The sequence below is a fragment of the Acinonyx jubatus genome, chromosome C2, assembly GCF_027475565.1.
Source record: "Acinonyx jubatus isolate Ajub_Pintada_27869175 chromosome C2, VMU_Ajub_asm_v1.0, whole genome shotgun sequence".
In the NCBI taxonomy this organism is placed as follows: domain Eukaryota; kingdom Metazoa; phylum Chordata; class Mammalia; order Carnivora; family Felidae; genus Acinonyx; species Acinonyx jubatus.
In genome coordinates, this window is record NC_069384.1 from 152,032,580 (window position 1) to 152,051,005 (window position 18,426).

Here is an 18,426-nt window from a genome sequence, read left to right on the forward strand (position 1 = left end):
GGCTTTTTAGATAAGAATTTAAAAATCTATACCATGTCAGAATAAGGCGGTGGTTAAGAGTAGGGGGTTTGTACCCAGACAAAGCCTTAGGTCAAAACTGAGCTCATTACTCACATCTTGTGCTCCCAGAGTTAGTTACTGAGGCTTGATGTCCTAACCTGATCTCTCTACATCTTGGGTTTTTATAAGGACTAGTTAAGATAATGTGTGAGAAGCACTTAGCAAAGTCTCTAGCACATAGCAAGTGCTCTGTCAATGTTAACTGTAGTTATTTTTAGCCATTATAGATTATAAATTTGATAAATTTATATGGAATTATAAATGCCCTTCTGACTCTAGCCTACTAGTCAACGCTCACTTGCACCATTATTTTTCTTGCTGCCATAATACTCTTCAGGCAGTTCTTGTAATCTCTAACCTTTTTTAGCCTTAGAACCTTTATAGAGGATTGTCCCTCTGCCTAGAAATCACCTCCTTTTCCAACTGACTCCCCCTCAGACTTAAGACCAGCCTCCATCTTTCTTTCTTTGCACAAAGCTCTCCCAAGACCTGACAGAAATCGCTGATCCTCTTATCAGGCTGTGCATCCGTCCTGCGGCCGCTGTGAGGGATAACTGTGAAAAGTTCAGCCTCCTCCTCCAGAGAACTGACCCAGACTGGTGGTTCTCGAATCATATTCTGAATCAGAATCACCTGGAGGATTTATTGGCCCTCAGATTTCTAGACCCCGTTTCCACAGTTTCTGATTCCGTGGGCCTGGGGAGATCCCCGAGAATGGGCAGTTCCAACAAATTCCCAGGCGATGGTAATACTGTGAACCCATGGATGACCCACGGGGAACCACGCTCCTGGACCAAGTTCCGTCCTCGTCTGAGGATTACCACAAACCTTGCCCGCCCCTCCTCCACACCGAGGACTCTGCCTGCCTGACTCCCTTACCACAAGGTGAGACCAACCCTGTGACACAACTCAGCCTCCTGAGTCCCCTGGGGTCAGGCCGAGGTGGCTCCATTCCGTGCCCTCCTCTGCTTCCCCTCGACCTCTCCTTCAAAAACCCACTTGCACAGGAATCCCTGTCTCAGCTTCTGTTTCCAAGGTACCCAACCAAAGACACAGATATGTAAATCCAATGTGGAAAAACACAGGAAAAGTACAAAGAGCAAAGAGATCAACATCGCCTAGATAGGAAGACAGGTTCGCTCAGGATGGGATGTGCAGGAGTTTTCTGGGATGAAGACATCTTCGTTTCCCTCGAAGGCTGGAGTGTAGAAAAAGATGCATCCCATAAAAATCTTAAAAGTGTAGCAGGATCATTTTTAACAAGCCTCAGAAGCCCAGTGGTACCTGAGGCCTGTGACTACTTGGAATTGCCCCCTCTCTGAGGTGCTAGGTTGTCATTTCCTATAATGAGACAATCTGTACTTTCCAGGACCTTACGCCGTGAGACTCTATAAATTCTGCACCGGGCAGAGTGTGGAGGCATCTCTTAATGGCCCCAACAACTACCATTTCACTGGCTGGGATCTGCCACTATGAGATAATGTTGATAAAGTGCACAGCTTTCTGCCAGCAATAAAACTAGGGAGCAAACAGAGTTTAAAGGCTGCAGCTAACTTTCTGTTAGAGGCAAGGCCAGAGGACACGGAACTGGATAAATGAGGAGGCCTCAGTGGCCTGTTTCCAGAAATGGGCTGTGGGGTCCCACATGGCCAACCCTCTTGATTCCGTGTCATCTTTGTAAATCAGAATTAATGGCCTTAGCTCCCTTCCCCGAGCAGGTGGCCGTGCCCTCCTTCACGGGCTGGCATGCCTGGTATAGAGGTTGGAGCCATCTGGACTGCTGTCAGGAAATCACATTGATGCTGAGTCTGGACCACAGGGCAATGAGCAGGGCTTTCCACAGCAGCTTTGTATATGCTGGAGCCCTCCTTGTCAGTCCCTGCCTCGTGCCCGATGTGACAATATCCACTTGGCTACAATAACAATGAAGGGATGGGACCGACCAGGCCATCTGGCGTGGTGGTGAAAATGACAACGAGAAGCTGTCGGCATAGGTGACCGCCCCATCAGAAGGAGAGGGAGAAGGACCGGACGCCTCCTCTCGTGGAATGTATTTCCAGCGTTATACATGTTTACCGGTAGGGGGCGTTAGGTCTCTATGTTGTCTGTGGTTTTTATTTTGTTTGTGAAAACCCTGATCCTTCCCCTGGTTTCATCAGGTAGTTTCTATAAGCAAAATTTGCATGTGGGTGCTGTTACCAATGCCTTTTATAGTCCTTGAGTAAGTGAAATAGACAGAAATTGCCAGAGATTTCATGGAAATTATGGTTCCCACAACACCAAGAGAGCAAGGTCATGCTGGAGGATCCCAGTTCATCTTTCAACAGAGATCCCGTGCAAGGCTACAGCAAGGAACGGAAATACCCACAGTTCCTTCCCAATTCCACCCCTTTCTGGAAAGAAGAAAATGTTGCATCTTTTGCATGACAATGAGAAGAAGGGATTTCGCCTGAAAGTTGATATCACCCAAGTTTTTCACTGTGGCCTTTCCTCTCAGAGGTATTCGTCCAGAGGGATTTTCTGCTCCTTATCTTCCAAGTACAGCCTCTGTAGCACCAAACACTCCTAATTATGTTAATCTTACATCCACACTGGGCAAGAGAAAAATAATTCCAGACAATGAAAACCTGTTATCACTGGGTAAGAAGTGTCGAGTGGAACACAGTTACACCATGAAGTCCTGGAGACATTTTTACTTATACTTGAATATTGAATTCGGAAAATCCTTGGGGAATAAAGCAAGAAGGCGTAAGAGACCCATCTTGAAGGACGTTCTACATGAACTGCATCTCTTATTTGAACATGTTAGTAATGCATGTGGCATATGGTCTTGGGGAAAGATCCATAACGTGCAAAGCACAGTCGCCCATCGTCTTTCACATTATTATGTAAACGCCTGATAATTTTTTCAAGAATGAAGAATTTAATACCATGGAATCAGACTCTGATTAGGGCCCCATCAGGGAGGAAGCATTCCTTTACCGGCTTCCCATGAAAAACAAGGAAAGAAAAAAATCAACTGAAGGCTTTTGTAAAAGAGTTTTGCCCTAGGGCTATCTAGTGACCACGAGGAGAAACAGAAACGTCTCTTCTTAAAATGGAGTGTTTTTCTCTTTCCCCACCTCCCTCTTCAAAATCAAACCCCCTCCGGACGTTACCAGAGGATTGCCCTCAGAAACAACTCTTGACCTGCCCCTCCCTCCCCACGCTTTTCTACTCTCTGGACCCTTCTATTCAAGTGTTTTAACTTACTATAGGTAATTTTCTCTCAGGGCACTCTTTTGGTGCCCCGGTTATGATTACAACGTTTATCTCCGTAATTTTCCGATCATAATTTTAGGCAGTTTATGGAGGTTGACTTGTGTTTTATCTATAGTATAAACGTTATATATTTGGTATGAGCCCAACAAACTACATTCTAATTTAAAATTTTTACGCACAGCCATCCAGAATGATCAACAATAATTCCCATCCCCTGAACAGGTAGAGCCATTCTAAAAAGTCTTACCTGAAAAAAAGAGGAGAAGCTTCTGGAGTCTCAACGATCTTCTCTACCTACCCTCTCTGAAACCAAGTTATGGTAGTACCTGCCATGTTCAACATGATGCAGTTTGCTTTGGGGAGGCCATTTTGGTGATTTCTCTCTAATTTTTTTCATGCTATTTTTATCATCAAGAAGTGCCTTTGCAGAAATGGCTCTTTGTGGAAGGGGAAGCACTTTCCTTCTCATCTCTGTTCATGGAAGATCTTGCCGTCAGCCTGGAAACAGCCCAACGTGTGGTGATTTGTGCAGGGCAGGGTAAATGTTCCTCGTCCACATCCCTTCCCCACCTCTGAGGGGGGCCATTGTTTTCAACATCTGCAAGGAGCCCTTTATTGGAAAATAGCTGGTAGGATTTGTGTTGGGGGCGATTCTTCTTTCTTGAGAGGATGATAGCGTGCCTAAAATTATGGAAGCATAAAAGCTGCAGGTTTTCTATAATGGCCACTGCTCAGTATTATTAATAACTGTGCACAAGGCACTTTTATGTTGGCAAGTGGCTTCAATCATTTTTATCACGTAATAGCGACAGAGGTACAGTGAGCTCTTTAATCTCTTTCACAAGATTGGGTTCCAGTAACATGTAGAGTTTTAAGGCTGGGAGCAAATGCCCAAGGCTCATTCAAGAAACGGTACTGAACTACCAATTCAAGGAACACTTCATACATAGGCACACATGCGCACACACGTATGTATGTATCAGTGAGATAAACACAGCCCCTGCCTGTCTCATTTAATTCTTCCAATAACCCTAGGAGAAAGGTGCCCATTGGCAGATGAGGAAATGAGTTTTCGAGAAGTTAAGGAATTGATCCCAAAGATACTAAGTGGCAGAGGCCGGACTCAAATCGAGGAGTCTGATTTCAAAACTCACATTCTGATTGGTCTGGTGAAAGACCACACGTAATAAGCAAGAGGATGCTCCATGCCCTCTCACGCAACCCCTCTCCCGTGTGATCCTAGATCCGGTGGCCCAGAGTCTATACTGGGGACAGCAGCAGAAACGCCCTCAAGCAAACAGTGGCTGCAAAGGAGGACCCATGTCTCCCCTCTCCGGCCCCCTCACCCCACCACAGTGCATCCTCAGCCAGGCGGAGGCCATGCATTCCAGAAAATAAAATAAACAAAAGGAGACAAATCAATAGAGATAGAAAGTGATTAATTGGGAAGCTGAAAGAAGAAATCCAAAAGTCTAAGTGTTGAATTTGAGAGCTAATTTCGGGAAACATTTGGATAAATCTGACAATGTTGAAGAACAAAACATTATTAGGAGAGAGAAATGAGATGTAGCCATGGATTCAGAGAGGATTAAGCAGCTAATTATTTTTTTTAAAAAAAGCTATGTATAACTCGCTAGTGCATATTTAAAATCTCACTGAAAGAGATGATATCCGGGCTAATACAAATTAAATATTAAAAAAAAAGAAGAGGCAGAGAGCCTTGAAAGGCAAACACATATAGAAAAAAAGAGGAAAAAGATTTCCAAAAATGAAGAGTTCGAGAGGCATTAGGTTGTTACTAATGGCAAATTTTATTAAGCTTATAGCATGCAATACATTCTTAATTATTGTGGTTCTTTGAGTGCGTGGATGTGTGTGTTTTACACAGCTACTGATTTGTTGCCACAAATGCTGGTAAATACTTCCTGTGAACCACCCTACTTAATAGTGGCAATCTGATGAGGTAGGTAACATTATTTCCCTTTTCTTACAGATGGGGAACAACAATAAATAATTGAACTGGATTGCTTCCCCGCATTTGTCAGACTTCAGAGACTAGATTCTAAAAATGTTGAAGATATAGTTGAGATACAACATGGCGTTGGTTATAGGTATCCAACATGACGAGTTGAAACATGTATATATTGTGAAAGGGTCACCAGAATAAATGAACATCCCTTTCCATCAAGACAAAGTCACAATTTTTTTTTTCCTCACGTAATGAGAATTTTCAAGATCCACTCTATCAGCACGTTTTTCTTTTTTTCATTTGAAGATCTAATCGGCCGTGTTAAATGATTCATGGATCGGGCAGCGTCGCACCTCGCAAGAGGAGAGGCACTCCCAGGAATGGTACAGAATGGAAGGTTTCTCTAGGAAGAAGGGCGGAGCCAGGAAGTTGTAAAGGAAAGAAAAGAAAGGGGTGTCAAAGGCAAGCTCCCTTTCTTCAGGGGGAAGGGCAGGGGGTCTCACGCAGATTACCTTATCTTCCTTTGGGGGATGGGGATGGCCAATGACAGACTCATTGGTGCTGCTTAGAAAATTCCTGACTGGTGAAGACTTCTTTTCTGGGGGAGGTTGAAACTATAGATTAGGTGTTATGCCTGGTTTACTGACTTGGGGTCTTCACCTAAGTGATGCCATTTTGGGCCTGAAGTTTTCTTTTTAACAATTCCTCCTTTCTATCAGACTCTCAGCTTAACTGAGCGATGAGATAAAAACCTTAAGACGTTAGCATCACCCTCAGTTCCTGCTCCATAGCTCTTGTAGGTTTTGTTGGTCCTTTGTGTGGTATCCACAGGTCCCCCCTTTTTTTCTTTTCTGCTGAATCTCTGTGATATCCAACAGGTTACAACTTGAGGCTAGCAGTTTTTAGGTTGACCATCCTGTCTGTTCCTTTTTTGACATTCCAGTCGTAGGGAAGTTATTTGCGTCGTGGTTAGCGGCAGCTGCGAGAATGTAACGCACCAGGAAGGTTATTCTGATTACTGTAAATGGGATCATTCTCAATGTCTGGAGCACACTTTGGAGCCATGGTCCCCAAGACCCAAAACAATCAAAATCAGATTAAGTCAAAGAAAGGCCCCACCGAGCGAGACATCTTCTTAGGTCAGATGGCTTGCTCAGTGATCTTATGTAATCAAGTTTCAACCTCTCTAGAAGAATTAATCCAGGTATGGCCAGTGGTGTTGGCCACAACAGAGACCCCTCCTTGCTCAACTGAAAGATAACCGGGAGCTATCTTATTACCAAGAACGAGCATGGCCAGACAGTCTAAAGATCTTTGTTAGACAGTTATTGTGTTTAGCAGGAGATGGTGCAATAATTTTAAGAATTAAGGAGAAGGTTTTGATTGTAGCTTCATTTACATTCATCCCTCATCAGAGAAATAGGGGCCTAGCCAAAAGAGTGAATCCTGAATCCTGAATGTCAATACAGTAGCGAATAACAATAGAGTATTGTTAACTATAGTTATCATGCTATATATTACATGTGACATCCTCAGGACTTACCTATATGGAAGTTTGTACCCTTTGACCACCTTTGCCCATTTCACCCCCACTTCCCCTCACCTCTGGCTACCACCGATCTATTCTCTGAATCTATGAATTCAGAGGTTTCTTTTAGATTCCTCATATAAGTGAGATCAGACAGCATTTTTCTTTCTCTGACTTATTTAACTTACCATAATGCCTTTAAGGTCCGTCCCCATGGCTGCACATGGTAGGATTTCTTTCTTTTTTGTGGCTGAACAATATTCGCATTTTCTTTATCTACTAATCTGTTGATGGACATTTAGGCTGTTTCCATGTCTTGGCTGTTTCAAAATAATGCTGTAATATGAACATGGGGGGTGCAAATATCATTTCAAGGTAATGATTTTGTTTAAGACAAATACAGGAAGGGGGATTGCCTGATCCTATGGTAGTTCTATTTTTAACTTTTTGAGGCACCTCCATACTGTTTTCATCGGCTGCACCAATTTACATTCCCACCATTAGTGCACAGGGGTTGCCCTTTCTCCAGACCCTCGCCAACACTTGTCATGTCTTGTCTTTTTGATGATAGCCATTTTAGCAGGTATGAGGCGATGTATCATTGTGGTTTTGATTATATTTCCCTGATGATTAGCTATGCTGAGCACATTTTCATGTACCTCTTGGCCATTCTGTATGACTCCTTTGGGGGAAAAATTGTCTATTCGGATCCTCTGCCCATTTTTTAATCAGATTTTTTTCTTTGTTTTTTGTTTTGCTGTTGAGTTGTATGAACTCTTTATATATTAACCCCTTATCAGATATATGACTTGCAAATATCTTCTCTCATTCCATAGGTGGTAATTTTGTTGTTGGTTTCCTTTTCTGTGCAGAAGTGTTTTAGTCTAATCTGGTCTCCCTTGTTTCTTTTTGCTTTTATTACCTCTGCTCTTTGTGTCAAACCCACAAATCATTGCCAAAACCATGTTAAGGAACTGACCCCTATGTTTACTTCTAGGAGTTTTATGTTTGAAGGCCCTACATTCCTTTAATTTATTTTGAGTTTAGTTTTGTGTATGGTGTAAGGCAAAGGTCCAATTTCATTCTTTTGCATATCGATATCCAGTTTTTCCAAACCCTTCCCTTTCTATCTTTTCTCCTTTGTATATTCTTGCCTCCTTTGTTATAAATTAACTAACCATATATGTACAGGTTTATTTCTGGGTTCTCTGTTACGTTCCATTAATCTGTGTCTGTTTTTATGCTGATATCATACTTTTGATTTTTGAGAGCCTAGATTTTAACCAATGCCTTAAGTTGCTTCCAGGACATAAATAGCAACAAAATACAGAATTTCATAAAACATTCATAGTATCGACACAATATTCTTACCAAATAACTATCTCTAAGGAAAATAAAATATTTGAGTCATTCTCATTTTTAAACATTGAAACAAAAATTTTAAATAAAATATTGATATATCCATTAAAGCAACGTCAGTATTGTATCATTATCAAATCTTTATTAGCAATATTAGGAAACATATTAATCATATTAATAAGTCAAAGGTGAAAAAATCATATGAATCATATCAATTAATATCATAAAAGCCTATTTATAAAATTTAATTTTTATTCTGATTTAAAAAAATCACTCTTAATGTAATCTCTGACTCTCAATGGTAAAATATTAAAAGATTTTAATGGTAAGAAGAGAAAAAGCATTATTTATATTGTTTTAGAAGTTCTAGTCAATGCAATAAGATAAGAAAAAAGATATTTGGAAGTTGCAGTAGAATTTGCCACAATTACCTACAGGTTTTCCATGTGAAAATCCAAGTGATTCAAGGTATCAATGATGAGAAATTAAAAAAAAAAATTCAGTAAGCAGACTGAATGAAAAGGACTATTAAAACAATTCAGTACCTGCCTGGGTTTATTACCCAAAGTTATATCAGGGTCATGTTTATCACTGATTTAATAGCACTCTTTAAATATTAGTTTTAGGGGTGCCTGGGTGGCTCAGTGGGTTAAATGTCTGATTCTTGATTTTGGCTCAGGTCATGATCTCACGATTGTAAGATCAAACCCCGTGTTGAGCTCCACGCTGAGCGTGGAACCTGCTTGGAATTCTCTCTCTCCCTCTCTCTCCGAAAATAAACATCTAAAAATAAATGAATATTAATTTTAGCTTCACAAGCTGCCTTCATATTGCATTTTTTATACTGCATTTTTGGGCCTTTCTTTAAGCATATTGGTTTGTATTCCCCCCTTGTTTTGCATTTTGATTAAATTCTCCTATACTAGAAACACTTCTCAAGGTCCCGGGTATTCTAAGTGGATTTAGGTAGAAATAACCATTCACCCCACTGCCATTTCCTTCTTCTGGGCAAATGGCAGATGCTACTAAGTAGCAGAAGGATCACTTCCTCAGCCCAAATGTGGTCTCCAAATCATTCTCAGTGCAGCTATTACTAACTTTGGCACTGGTTTATGCAATATAAATAACCTTTCCTCTCTAGTCTAGGAAATTTGCAGTGATCCACCCAATGGATTTCTATTTGGGGAAGAACAATCTTCTGTTAATCTGTCCAACTTCTAACTTGCTGCAAATTCAACTTTATCAAGTACTCTCAGAGAGGCCAAGAGCTACAATATGTAATCTGTTAGAAAGTAAGCCCTTTTAGAAATGGGATTGGCAGAGGTTGTGACAGATTGATTCAAAGGGAACACCAAACTTCATTCCTGAATTTCCTGTTACCTGTAGCCTTAGAATAAATAGCTTGACAGTTTTTTTACACGTGGACTGTCGCAGTGGTCATTGCACCAAACATCCGTACTTTGCAATCATTTCTAGCTGGCAACAATATCAAGAACCCAAGTCAACCATTTGGTTAAATCAAGTTCAAACTGGATTTAAAGAAATATCACCTGGGGTGGGGGGGGGGGGAAGGTGCAGAATTTCACACATAGTCTCCAGTGAGAGTTGGTGTAAGGATATGAGAAAAGAGCATGGTTATGATGACAGATCATGTATATTCCAGAAGATAGGACAGTAACTCATTCTGTCTCGGGAAAGAAGTATTCAATAATGTCCTCAAAGAATTATATTAGGTACTTGGAGATAAAAATACAATAAAGACAAAATAGGCATGCCTAGATGTGTCAACCCACAGTGTTTACCTTCTAGAAGAATAAACAAACATCTGAAATTGGATCACAGCAATCACAGGTTAAATCTGTTGAGAGATTTCCATGTGCATTTAAAGAAGATGAGAACTCTTAGTACTACAGAAGGTTGAATGATCTGACCTTGATTTCCTTTTCACACCGATACCATTCTGCTTTTCTACTCCGTTGGTTCACTCAAGGCATTTTGAGTTCTGGCCACTACTGCAAAACCCTACGGGGCTCTGTTCACACAGACAATTTACACAGCTCTATACCGTATGCTTGAATGATCTTCCTTTAATTCTTGGAAAACAGTATTTCTCTGCTTTAAAACCTTTGCCAATGATTTTCCTTCTGCTTAGAATGCTGTTCCTCCACACTTCCATTCTTTACTTGACTAGTTTCATCTTGATTTCTCGGCTGACATTTTACTTCCTCACCAAGGCCAACACTGAACAATCCCCATATGCATTATGATCTTTATTAACTCATTTTACTCTATGCTTTTGCCTCATAGCACTTAAAATGTATGATTATATATTTATTTTGAGTTTACCTAGTGTTCGTTTCCATGACGACATTGTATACTTTTTGAGAGCAAGGATCATGTTTATTTTATGTAACAAATGGCTAACAAAGTCCTTGTCATTCAGTAGGCCCAAAGCTAATAAAATACCGAATGAGTAAATAAAAGAAGACTTATTACCTAAATAAATTAGAGGTAACATAATCAATGGTGTGCTAGAGATATAAAGTCAGATTTGTAAGAACTCAGAAGGTGTGAAAACTCACTTCTAACTGGGACGTTGGAAAAGATTTCATGAGTTTGGTGGCATCTAAGATTAACACGAATACCATTTGGACCATGAAATGTACTGAGGTTGAAAGCATAAGAACTCTGGAGTCTGACAGAACTCTACATTTAAGTTGTGTGAATTTGGACAAGTCACTGAAGTCCACTGCAGTGGTTTCCCATGTGAAATAAAGGTTGTGATGGTTAAAAGTAAGTGAGATACCCTTTGGGAGCACTAATTCCATTCTTGGCACAAAGCAGATGGTTAACACAAGACAGCTATTACCATTGTGTGGATGCAGTGGGGCTTTCTAGACCAATGAGACACAATGAATCAAGGAATGAGGGGGAAGAGTGAAGGGTGTAGACAGGGAGCTGAAGATGTGCATTTGACTGGAACTGGAATCCTGTGGAGGAGGAAAAAGCATGGTTTGCAAAAACTTGGATTTTTTTCCCGCTGGGCTTAGAGAAGAGTCTAGAAAGGCTTCTGGTTCAGAGGAGGAAGCTGATCTGGAGGCTGGGTTGGGGAGACATGAAGGGAAAAACCACTTTGAGCTGCCATGGCCATAGCAAAGGAGAGCTTTTACGGGTGGCACCAATTTGTGGGAATTCCGAAGCAAGAAAGGGAAGCATTCGAAAAGAGTTTACTGGAACGTTATTTACTAAGCGAAGTTTTGCAAATAAAACGGAGCTGAGAATTTTAGGATCTGGCGGCCGACTGCACGATTTCCTCTGGAACCGGATCATACGGGAACAATTTGACAATATCAGTGAAAGCGTATGAAAAACTTAAGAATTTCTTCTTTTGTCTCTATCTTGTGAAATATGTGCAAAAACATTCATTAGATAACCAGCAGTGATACTCTGCTGTTTACATATATTTTAGATAAATAGGAAAGGTATACATACTACTGAAAGCAAGAATCTGGAAGGAAGAGGACTGTGAGGCATGCATGCATCATAATGCTCCCTCCCTCTCCCAGACTTATGTCTATATATCTGTATGTCTCTATCTATAACTATCTATATCTGTATTGTATCTAGATACGTTTTTCTAGATATTTCTGCAATCGCTATGGGAATTTAATTACTATCAGCTAGAGCACAAACTGGGACAGTCCTTTTGGAAATCAATTTATCTATCTCTATAGAGAGAGAGACATATTTATATATCTATCCAGAGTCTTAAAGATCTGACAGCACACCCTCTAAGGCAGGATCCGTGGCTAAATACCATTAGATGCCAACCACAGCACCAAGCCCGGGACAGATGCCCGGATAAAAGTGAGTATCTGCTGAACACATAAATCAATCAGTCAATAAACTTCCGTTCCTTTCATTCCAGTTCTTAGATTTTATTGTGAATAAGTTATCCAAAATATGGGGCAGAAAACTTTAGAATTTAAAAAATGTTAGGGGCAATAAATAAATAAATAAATAAATAAATAAATAAATAAATAAGTCAGTCAGTCAGTCAGTCAGTCAGTCAGTCAGTCAGGGGGCACCTAGGTGGCTGACTCCGTTGAATGTTCGACTCTTGATTTTGGCTCAGGTCCTGGTCCCGGGTCATCGGATGGAGCTCGATGTCTGGCTCTGTGCTGAACATGGAACCTACTTAAGATTCTCTCTCTCTCTGTCCTCTCTCGCTCTCTCCTCTCTCTCTCTCCTCTCCTCTCCCTCTCTCCTCTCCTCTCTCTCTCTCCTCTCCTCTCTCTCTCTTCTCTCTTTCTCTTTCCCTCTGCCCCTCTCCCCCACTCACAGACTCTCTCTCTCTCTCTGTAAAATAAATTTACAAAATGAGGGGTGCCTGGGTGGCTCAGTCAGTTAAGCGTCTGACTTTGGCTCAGGTCATGATCTCACCGTTCATGGGTTCGAGCCCTGCGTCCTGCTCTGTGCTGACAGCTCGGAGCCCGGAGCCTCCTTCAGATTCTGGGTCTCCCTCTCTCTCTCGGCCCCTCCCCTGCTCTCTCTCTTCCTCAAAATAAATAAATACTAAAAAGAAATTTAAAATAAATTTTAAAAATGAAAAATTTTTTTGAATGTTAGAATGTTAGTGAACTCTGGTTTACCTTTTTGTTTCCTTGAGTTATTTATTTCATATCTGAAAGTTTGTACTTTTTAAGAGTTATTTTATTTATTTTGAGAGAGGGCAGGATGGGGACCGAGAGAGCGGGAGACAGAGAATCCCAAGCAGGCTCCGCACTGTCAGTGCACAGCCTGATGCAGGGCTTGAACCCACCGACTGCAAGATCACGAGCTGAGCCCAAGTTGGACGTTTAACCAGATGAGCCACCCAGGCATCCCTGCAAGTTTAGACATCTTACTCCATAATTTTAGGAGACTTTAATACTAGTTTATAAGAATCATAATTAGGTAAAAGCATAAGGGCATTACCCCAAATTAATGATTAGGTAGATTATGGTACGGCACCCCAACTGAAAACAAAGTCATATTTTACAAACAGTGTCTGTAAAGAGTTTATATTAACTGGTTAAAATGCTAAGTGGAAAGATACAAGATTTTACATTACAGAATGAGTATACGTAAATATACTAATAAAAAATTAAGTGGCAGGAAAAATAAAGGTAACCCACCTCATGTTAACACGTTTTTTTTTTTTTGGTGGGTGGGGGGCGGAGATAAGCCTTAAAACAATTAACTGTTATTTTTATACTCCCAGCTTTCTAAAATTTCAGTAATAACTACAAACTCCTTTGTTATTAAAAAAAACCCATATACCTTATTTTAAAATTCAACATCACCCACTAAACCAACCAATTGGTGAAAGATGAATCACCAGCAAGGAAGGGCTTGTATTGGGGTACCAACCCTGTTTTAATTTCTATAGGATATTCACATCACAGTTTTGGGGCACCGTGTGAAAGAAGCTGTCCTTGGTAAACACATGGGAAAATGTCGTGTTAAATAAAACTTGGGAGCATTCTTTTGTGCAGGACTTTTCAGAGCCTTCAACATGCTCCTGTGTATTTTGCAAACTTACTTGACTCTAACCACTATGGAAGGCGTTTCCAAATCTTTCCTAGCCTGCCACCCCTCTCCTACGTAATAACTAAAATCCAAACCATTATTGACTCCTTGCCGCACTACATGTCAGGTGTAATAAGGGTGAGGATATTTACATGCATAATCACATTTAATACTTGCAACAATGTTGTTATTCAGGCACCATTACCATCCCCATTATAGAAGTGAGAAAATGGCTTATGAATTTCCTCAAACCCACAGAGCAAGTAGCAGAGACAGATCATGAATCCATCACCAGAGCCTGCTTCTCAGATTACAGAAAAATGATTTTGCTCTATTCAAGACATACCGATACGAGTGAAAATTTCTAAACTGTCTTTCCCGTTTCTGTAGACCCATATTGCCACCATCCCCCAAAGAACAGAATTTGTATGATTTTTTCACTAACAATAGCGCCGAGTCCTAACTTTAATCTTCAAAACAAATGTTTAAGCCACAGAGTGTTTCTGACAATTTAATTTATTATCTGTGTTTGAGGTGGGAAAGGGATTTGAGTAGCTTTGGAGATAATTTGATTTGTGCTTTGGATAGCAAATTCAGTATCAATCATTTACACATTTGCCTATAGCTCTTTTCTAGATATTTGTTGCCAGGATGGAATGAATAAACAAAAGGGCAATTTGAATATAATAGCTTTTATACCACGGTGATAGACGTACGGTCATATGTGGGAGAGAAAGACATAGTTTTACCTTTCCAAAACAGCTGAAAAAAATCTGCAAGCTCTAAACGTTTGTCATTTCTGACATTTCACTTTATGAGTGTGTATGTTCTTAATTGTCACCTTTGTCGTTTATAGCGAGTATCATGGCAAGTTAAAAAGAGAAAAAGTCGGGGCGCCTGGGTGGCTCAGTCGGTTAAGTGTCCGACTTCAGCTCAGGTCATGATCTCATGGGTCGTGGGTTCGAGCCCCGCGTCGGGCTCTGGGCTGACAGCTTGGAGCCTTGAGCCTGCTTTAGATTCTGTGTCTCCCTCCCTCTCTGCCCCTCCCCTGAACATGCTGTCTCTCTCTGTCTCTCAAAAAGAAATGAATGTAAAAAGAAAAAGTCTTCCATTTACATGAGGGTTCGGGGTGCCTGGGGTGGCTCAGTCAATTAAGTGTCCAACTCTTAATTTCGGCTCAGATCGTGATCTCATGGCCTTGAGATTGAGCCCCGCGTCCACTCTCAGTGCGGAGCCTGCTTAAGATTCTCTCTCTCCTTCCCTCTGCCCCTCCCTGGCTTGCATGAGCTCTCTCTCTCTCCATCTCTGTCTCTGTCTCTCTCTCTCTCTCTCCCTCTCAGAAAGAAAAACGAATTTAAATGAGGGTTCATTTGCACTCCCATAAACAGCTTCTATTCAATATACACATGCCTACAAAGAAAAAGGCACAGTTTGAGCCTTCAGACTCTAGTGAAAAGAATATATTCTGAAACCAAAAGGAAATGGTGAAGTCTACCCTTTGGAAGACTGGAATCTTGCCACAGTTCAGCCCGAGTAATAGCTCAAGTTTTCTGGAAATAGTCCCTGCATGGAATACCAACCTGAGGTATGTAATCTAGTTCAGTGAGAATTTACTTGTGATGACCACGTGCCTGGAGGCAGTGAGTTAAGGGGTGAGGGAAACAGCTTTGCACAGGCTTGGAACTAGGCAGGCCTGGGTCATCCCTGGTCCATGGCCTTAAACAGTTCTCGAAGCTTCTGTTTCTTTATCCAGTTCGTAATTCCATGTAGGAATTATGGCATCTAGATCTATTATGTGTCTTAAGTGGATGGTACACTGTTTGATACACAGTGAATAATAAATCTTGGTGCCTCCTCGCGAATGCTTTAAGTCCTCCACACTGGGGGACAGGTTCTGTGAGTGACGTAGAGAAATTGACAGATGTTATCATTGTGATATTAATTCTTCTGGAATAATGCTCAGCATTCTATTTAATTTTGATTACTTTTTTTTTTTGAGAGAGAGAAAGAGTGTGTAAATGGGGGAGAAGGGCAGAGGAAAAGAGAGAGAGAGAAAGAGAAAGAGGGAAAATCTTAAGCAGACTCAGCATGGAGCCCAACGTGGGGTGTGGTCCCACAAGCCTGGGATCATGACCTGAGCCGAAATGAAGAATTGGACGCCCAACCGACTGAGCCACCCAGAAGCCCCATTCTTGATTACTCTTAAGGCACAGCAAGACTTCTTAGCCCTTAATCAGACTTACCCACTAGGGGCAATGGGCACGCTTAGCAGGTTTATAGATAGGGAAAAGGAAAAGGAAGTGAAATAATGTGGTAAGGGGATGATAAAGAGCAAAGATAAAGAAGGAGAAAGGGAACTGGGGGGTGCAGGAAGAAGGGAGGAATATGACAAAGGAGGCAGAGGAGAAAAAGCCAAGGAAAAAGAGGTGTCCAGAAAAGAAAAAAAGAGCTATCATCAGAAGTAACTGTCTACTGTGGCTCATCCCGTGTTGGACATTCATAACCTGTGTTGTTCTAGCCTCACTCTTGGTAATTAATGACCGTTGATTATTAGTGATTGGTAACAAACATTAATGGACATTTTCAGCCCAAAGTTCAGGGAATTTTTTTTTTTCCTTCTCGCCAGGTCCCCAGTAAATACATCCGTTTTATAATGTCTGGAGTAGTAAGTTCAGAAATTCAAGAGGCAGAAATCATTCAGAAAATATTTTCAAAATCCATTGATTTTCTACTCAATGGAAAACGTTTGGTAATGATCAGTACCCTCCTCCAGGTCTTTCTAGCCCTTTGTTGGTTAGCGCACAATCCTCAGGTCTTTCAAAAGTAGGAGTGAAATTGGTGGCTCCACCCTGCTGTTGGAAGAGTGGACCCTACTCAAAAGGGTTTATCCAAGTGCAAGCTCCCCTCACAAGAGCTCTCATGCTGGTTCTGCTTCCCAGGGCGATCAGTCTCCCTGTTTTTAAACATAAAGATAATTGGCAGCGATGATATCCCCCCAAATTTTTCTTTTTGTTTTGAAAGTTTATTTGTTTATTTTGAGAAAGCAAGCGTGCGAGTGGGGCAAAAGAAGACAGGAGAGCGACAGAGAATCCCACGCTGCCAGCACGGAGCTGGATGAAGGCCTTGAACCCACAAACCATGCGATCATGACCCGAGTCGAGGTCAAGAACCCGACACTTAACCAACTGAGCCACCCAGGCGCCCCTTATTTTTCTCTTATTTGAGTTACTGAAAGTAGGTTTTCTCTACTCCTACATCAGAGAGATTACGAAGTAATAAACACAAAAATGGCTCATAACGTTTCGCTAAATATAAAGACGGAGAAATACGTTCTCTTTCCTTTCTAAAAGCACACATTTCCTGGGCATGGAACTGACCGGCCATCCTGTGCCCTGGTCTTCTAGCAACAGCATGAAAACGTGTGCGTTCGCAGATGGAAGAAGTTCACACCAGGCACAAGTTGTAACCAGATCATACAAGCATCGTTTACGCTTTGTCTCAATTCAAACTGTAAGTAGAAAAGGGCTAATGAGAACTGTAAATAACAGACTCTGAGGCAGTGACTCTGGGTTCCTATCCAGAGCTGTCATATATGTGCTGTGTAACCTTGGGCAAGTCACTTAACCTCCCTGGGCCGCTTCATCTTTCCAGAGCTACACAAAACATAAATTCAAAGTTTAAGGGATTACGTAAAAGGTTTGATCGGTAAGACTTGGGCTGTTTGTTTAAATGGATGAACGTGGGTATCACATTTAGATTTTATTAGATACGCTTAAAGAGTTTTATTTTAAAACATCAGTATCTGTGGTAATTCCATGCTTTACAACTCGTTACGTTTATAATAAAGTTTTCTGTGTCAACTCTAAATATGTGAAGAGGTGCCTAGCTTCTCAAAATCATTTTTAGGAAAAAAAAAGTTATTTTTAGGAGTAAAAAGAACACAAACCTTGAAGATCATAGATGCAAATCTCTCCCTTCCAAAGACAATAGGAAAATGAAAATTAGTTTTGGCGTAAAGCCATCACTGGGACCATATGAGGTCTTAAAACATTCTTTAATCTGTTTTAATCATTAACATAAAGTTTTTTTCAGGATTTATAAATGGAAACTTTCAACTGAGAGCTGACGTAAATTTAATGCTATCCCAAATAAACTGGTGGCTTTTTTCAACCACAGTACTGCAAGGCAACATCAAAATGTAAGAGAAAGGCAGTCTTATTAAGAAAGGCAACATCAAAAATGTAAAATTCAAAAACATCTCAAAAAAGTTTGACAAAACTTTGTATATTCAATAGAATTAAAGTGATCGTTTTGGCTTTCTAGTCCACTGAAAACTGCGGAGCAATCAAATTATGCATCGTTTTCAAGCTTCGCATCAATGATTTGGCCCTATTTTCCTGTCAGCTTGATTCTCAAACTTTTATATGAATAACAGCCTAAAACTTGATGAATCATGGATAATGGAATAATTGTCTTTTCACTGAGAAAAGAAAAAAAAGGTAAAGACTTTAAGCAACAAAGCTTTTGGGGTGGGAGGGATGTTCGTGATTCACTTTGTCATCACCTCCATCCAGAAAGAGATTTCTATTTCTTCAGTTCTAAAATGTGAACCACATTTCAAGAAGGAAACATGATACACGTGGGTCACACAGAGGTGAAAAGCCAACTTTTCCAAGTC

General features: G+C 40.8%; 1 long non-coding RNA gene across 1 annotated transcript in view; it reads left to right on the plus strand.

The window, feature by feature from the left end:
* The window catches only part of LOC128315342 (uncharacterized), a 95,046-nt gene extending 77,805 nt beyond the window's left edge, over positions 1-17,241 (plus strand). Inside the window, exon 3 of the long non-coding RNA XR_008298095.1 lies at positions 17,099-17,241. This is a non-coding gene — a long non-coding RNA (uncharacterized LOC128315342). The remainder of the gene's footprint in view (positions 1-17,098) is intronic.
* The last annotated feature ends 1,185 nt before the right edge of the window (positions 17,242-18,426 follow it).